The following is a 6,001-nucleotide window of genomic DNA, read 5'->3' on the forward strand; positions in this document are numbered from 1 at the left end:
GGTCACTGGTGCCCATATCCAGCAGTCACAGTGCGAGGGGCGGGGTACACCCTGGACAGGTCACAAGTCCATCACAGGGACACACATAGAGACAAATGAGACAAACAACCATTCACTCTCTCACTCACACCTAGGGACAATTTAGAGTTATCAGTTAACCTAACAGTCATGTTTTTGGTCTGTGGGAGGAAGCCGGAGTGCCCGGAGAGAACCCACGCATGCACGGASAGAACATGCAAACTCTACCCAGAAAGGTCCCCGGACTGAGATTTGAACCGGTGACCTTCTTGCTGAGAGGCATCAAAGCTTCCAACAGAGCCGCCGTGCTTTTATTTCATTTAATTTATGTTTTTATTTAACATTGATTTGTATCAAATTTCTGTTGTTCTGTACAATTTATATTGTACACTGTTTTTGCAATATATTGATTTTCATACAGTACAGTATGTGTTGATGTGAATTGTTAGGGAAGAACCTGACATTGTTTTTCTGCATGTTCTTGTGCATTGGAAATGCACAGTATTGAGATTTTGTTCGGTGCCCCTGTGCAATTGTTTGCCACCTAACTACTCCGACTTGCTTGATGCTATTACAACTATATTCAAACTTCTTATTGTAAAGAGCATTGCTTAGCCTTTTGGTCTTTCTACTATTTAGGACATATGAACTTTATTTCAGCTTCATTAGAATACATTTGGAAAATTTTGTTGTTGGTCTAATACTGCCCCCGTGTGATAACTTTATGATAGAAGTTCTGAGACTTCAGCCATTAGTCTCAAACCATCTCCTATTAGTAGCCAGCAATGTCCCGCTGTCCCAAATGCTCTATCATGCTRAGTTAATGTTTCTTATYCAATGATGTCACCACYTCTGGYCAATTCTCTCTGTTGGTTAAATTGTGATTTAAAATATTAATGTTCATTTAATTACAAGCGATATTGATGGTGTTGATCTGTGTTTGTTTTTGCATGACTTGCAATTGCTTTCTCAGTAATGTTTAAGAGTGAAKCAGAGTTGTAAAGTAACTAAGTACAAATACTTTGTTACTGTGCTTAAGTAGAAATTTTGGGTATCTGTACTTTACTTGAGTATTATTTTTCAGCCTACTTTTTACTTTTACTTATTACATTTTTTACACAATTACCTGTACTTTCTACTCACTACATTTTTTTAAAAAGGCAAGAAGTAGAAAGTTGTTAATCCTATTTTACTCCGAGTTGTTATTACTTAATAAATACTATCCTGATAAATTGTGTCTCCTAGATAGTGTGAATTTAATTATGGTTTGATGAGAAGTATAAATATAAACCTTCTGACACTCTATTAGCTTGTACACAACTCGTCACAGCTGCACGCCGTTAGAAAATATATTTTTTGGAGAAGTCACCTCCCAATAAATTTCAGTTTGGAAAATCTAACTGCTCTTACTCAGTACTTTTAATACATAAGTAGATTTTGTGTCAGAAATTTACTTTTGATACTTAAGTACAAAAAATATCAGATACTTTAAGACTTTAACTCAAGTAATATTTTTAGAGACGACTTTAACTTTTACCAAAGTATCGTTATGATACTTGTACTTTTACTCAAGTATCACTTTGGGGTACTTTATACAACACTGGAGTGAAGACACATCTGTTGATTTTTAAACTTCAGCTTTTCACTTATTATAGGTTTCAGTTAGTTTTACGGCCACTATCAGGCAGGAAGGCCTAAATAAAGRAACTGGATAAAGCCTGGAGAGAACAGGAGGTTGCACGCTTGTAAAACAGGAGGACACTCAGCTTCAGACCCTTTAAAAGCCTGACRGCTGTACAGAAAGTCACTTCATGCTGCTCTTGTACCTTGTCTGTTTTTGGACTTGTTGCTGCAGGTAAAACAGAGCTCAACCAGATCTGCTGCTTGTTCATCATTCCTTGTGTCAAGTATCTTGGTAATTAATTTTATCTCTCTCCCASACACACTCCATCATTTGGAACAGGAACTCATTCAACTCCAACACTGAAGAAAATTGCTGTATTATTTTATGCCTGGTTCACTGTGTCCTCCTGTTGAGCTCGTTACAAACACATGAAAAGTTCTCWCTTCCTGATGACATATTATTTAAAAACACATTTGGACTTACTGGCTATTAATTAAGCACAGCATGTGCATTGTTTATTCTTTTTATTTCATGTCCAGTTTTAYGGTTTTATTAATTTTTTTTATTTTTCGGTTCATTTTTATGTAATGGTGCATTCAGTGTTATATTTTACGATTATCTTTTTGTGTATAACACTGTTGTTTATGTGCTGTTTGAACGCGACAGCCTGTGGCACGCTCCATGCAACATCATTTTTATATAGTACAAACGTTTGAATTTATTTTTTTGGGGGAAAAAAGGGGGCAGATTTAATATGATTTTTTCTGCTTCCTTTCATTTCATTTATGGTTTGTGTTCTTTATTGTATTTATTTATTTATTGGGGGGGGGGTTAATGAATGAATTAAAAAAATCTATATATACAGCAGGTAAAATAAGTATTGAACATGTCACCATTTTTCTCAGTAAATATATTACTAGGGGTGCTAATGACATGACATTTTCACCAGATGTCGGTAACAACCCAAGTGATCCATACATACAAAGAAATCAAACCATAAATGTCCAGAAATGAAGTTATTTGTAATAATGTGGAATGGCACAGGGAAAAAGTATTGAACACACTTACTGAAATTTATCTAATACTTTGTACAAAAGCCTTTGTTGTCAATGACAGCTTCAAGACGCCTCCTGTATGGAGAAACTAGTGGCATGCATTGCTCAGGTGTGATTTTGGCCCATTCTTCCACAAACAGTCTTCAAATCTTGAAGGTTTCGTGGACCTCTTCTATGAACTCTGATCTTTAGTTCTTTCCATAGATTTTCTGTTGGATTCAGGTCAGGTGATTGGCTGGGCCATTCCAGCAGCTTTAGTTTCTTTCTCTGAAACCAACAGAGAGTTTCCTTGACTTTGTGTTTGGACTCATTGTCTTGCTGAAATGTCCAGCCACGTTTCATCTTCATCATCCTGGTAGATGGAAGCAGATTTTTATAAAGAATGTCTCTGTACATTTTTCCACTCATCCTTCCTTCAATTATTTGAAGTTTGCCAGTACCATATGCTGAAAAACAGCCCCACACCATGATGTTCCCACCTCCAAACTTCACTGTTGGTATGGTGTTTTTGGGCTGATGTGCAGTGCCATTTGACCTCCAAACATGATGTGTATTCTGGCATCCAAACAGTTCAATGTTGGTCTCATCTGACCAGACTATATTCTTCCAGTGTTTCACAGGCTTGTCTAAATGTTGTGCAGCAAACTTTAAAGGAGCTTCAACATGCTGTTTCTTCAGCAGTGGAGTCTTGTGTGGTGAGCGTGCATACAGGCCATGGTGGTTCAGTGCATTACTTATTGTTTTCTTTGAAACAAACGTACCTGCTAATTCCAGATCTTTCTGAAGCTCTCCACAAGTGGTCCTTGGCTCTTGGACAACTCTTCTGATAATTCTTCTCACTCCTCTGTCAGAAATCTTGTGAGGAGCACCTGGTCGTGGTCAGTTTATGGTGAAATAATGTTCTTTCCACTTCTGAATTATGGCCCCAACAGTGCTCACTGGAACCTTCAGAAGTTTAGACATTCTTCTGTAACCGATGCCATCATTATGCTTTGCAACAATAAGGTTGTGAAGGTCTTGAGAGAGCTCTTTACTTTTACCCATCATCAGATCGTTTTTGTGTGATACCTGGCCATCATTTGGGACTGAACCAGCTGATATTAATTTGCACTGACAAGGGGCAGGCTTGCTTTCTAATTACTCAGAGAGTTCAGCCGGTTGTCTTGGCTTTCCATGCCTTTTTACACCTCCCTTTCTTCATGTGTTCAATACCTTTTCCCTGTGCCATTCCACATTATTACAAATAACTTCATTTCTGGACATTTATGGTTTGATTTCTATGTAGGCTACGTATGGATCACTTGGGTTGTTACCGACATCTGGTGAAAATTTCATGTCATTAGCACCTCTAGTAATATATTTACTGAGAAAAATGGTGACATGTTCAATACTGATTTTACCCGCTGTATTTGTGTTTGGGAGTTTTCTTGTCCTCTTTCTGCCAATTTAGCTACAGCATCTCACTTCCCCAGTTAAATAAACGAACATAGCCTATTACAGATTTACCTCTCCCCCTCCTCTAACACACTACCACACATCATCATCATCATCATCGCGGCAGAGCTTGTCTCCTCCCCTGCAACCAACCCTCCAACCTGATCGCTCCTGACTCAAGGTAAAGTCCCATCTGCATGCCAAAAAAAAAAAAAAAAAAAAAAAATCCTCCTTAACTTCTACCATTCATCCGTCATTCCTCCCACTCTCCTCTTTTCTTTTATGACTGATGTGTTTAAAAAGCGCCGGAGCTGCCATTCGTCTTCCCCCTCACTCTGTGGTTTTACTGCACCAGGCTACCACACCTGTCTGTCTGGAGCATCGCACTGGCTCATCACCTCCGCCTTTAAGGACATTTTTTTTTGTTTTGTTTTCTAATTCACGCTGCCGCCACAAACGGTCCCATTTAGCTCATTAAAGAGCACGAGGAGGGGAGGTGTCAATCACTGGGGAGGAGGGTTTGTAGTACTGGTCGCTGCGGCTCCTAACAAAATGATGAGCAACACATGCCATTCATCCTCGGAACAGAGAGCACGTGCTGCCTTTGATAAAGAGGAGGCTGCTGATAAATCACGTGACAGGCGCGTAACTGACGTCAAGTTGGAGGCTCGTGTTCGTGTTCACCAGCTGATAACCTGCAAGCTGCTAATTGAGTCGTTTCGCAAGTTTGAGAACAGGAAGCCGGTTCTGTGATGCTCAACAAGCAGGTTGTGTGTCGTCGGAGAGAGAGAGAGACCTCATTTTTGACTGCCCCCACCAGCAACACCTCCACCTCCCAGTCAGCCTGTTTTTTTTAAGCAAGGGGAGGAGTTACCGGGCTGGCAGTGACCATGGAGCAGTGATGTGGGGGGTTCGAMGACCAAGGTGATGCAACTTAAGCGGTGTTAATTGACGCGAAAAGAAGAGGTAAACTCCAGCTGGGAGTCACTCGAGGGCACCTCCGCGTTCAAACAGCGACTCCTCTCTCACGAGGAACAACGAGGCGGTACGTTCTGTTTGAAGTTTCAGCCTTTAAGCTTAGATGTGAACCGAAAGTCACCGGCTATAACATGGAAATCCTCATAAAGTAGTAGCGTGTTGATGGGCTCCTGGGAACTCAGCACGCGCTTGTGTAACCAAGTGGTTCACTGAAATGTATGAGTGACTTAGAATGAATGGGGGGTTGTTTTAGAGCTGCTGTTTAATAGGGGGAAGGGATGAAACACGTGGAACAAAGTAGGTGGGCTTCCCCTAAAGAGCTCACAATAATAAAAAAAGGCGGTGAGGGGCTTTTGATTTAAAGGGCGGGGCCTAATAGAAAATAGACACTTCCTGTCTTGTCAAACACTTCCTTTCATGACTTCTCTATGAGAAACATCCTCATTTAGGACAAGCAATACCAGGAAGTGTCCCTTTTTAATTTAACGACTTAAAAGATAATAGTAAAATATATACAAAACTGAAAGGTCTAAGTTTTTTTTTTACTGGTTATGATGAAAAATTTTGGAAGTCCCTTTTCCATCCTCCAAATGAGTACTTTTTTGAATATTAAGAGAACTTGACGGGTTTTCCTTTTTAAATAATTTATTTGCACCCAGCATACCTATATTGAAGGAATGCATATCATTTGAAATAAACATGCTGAAAAGGGACAGCATTATACTTTTTTTTTGTCATCTTGAAAATGGCATGAACAGTTTTATGCAATTTTGTGAGATCTAACATGTATCGTGAGTTGTTTGGTACATGGTTATTGTAGTTAACTAAAACTAACTAAATAACGGAAACTGAAATTGATAAAAAAACATTTTAGTTAACTAAAATTAAAAAC

General features: G+C 39.3%; 1 protein-coding gene across 1 annotated transcript in view; it reads left to right on the forward strand.

Moving 5' to 3' along the window:
* Window positions 1–4,663: 4,663 nt before the first annotated feature.
* slc6a9 (solute carrier family 6 member 9) overlaps window positions 4,664–6,001 on the forward strand; it is a gene marked incomplete at its 3' end in the record, with an annotated part of 99,051 nt that continues 97,713 nt past the window's right edge. The window contains 1 exon segment of the mRNA XM_014004493.1: window positions 4,664–5,176.

This window comes from Austrofundulus limnaeus, unplaced genomic scaffold (genome assembly GCF_001266775.1).
Source record: "Austrofundulus limnaeus strain Quisiro unplaced genomic scaffold, Austrofundulus_limnaeus-1.0 Scaffold24, whole genome shotgun sequence".
In the NCBI taxonomy this organism is placed as follows: Eukaryota; Metazoa; Chordata; class Actinopteri; order Cyprinodontiformes; family Rivulidae; genus Austrofundulus; species Austrofundulus limnaeus.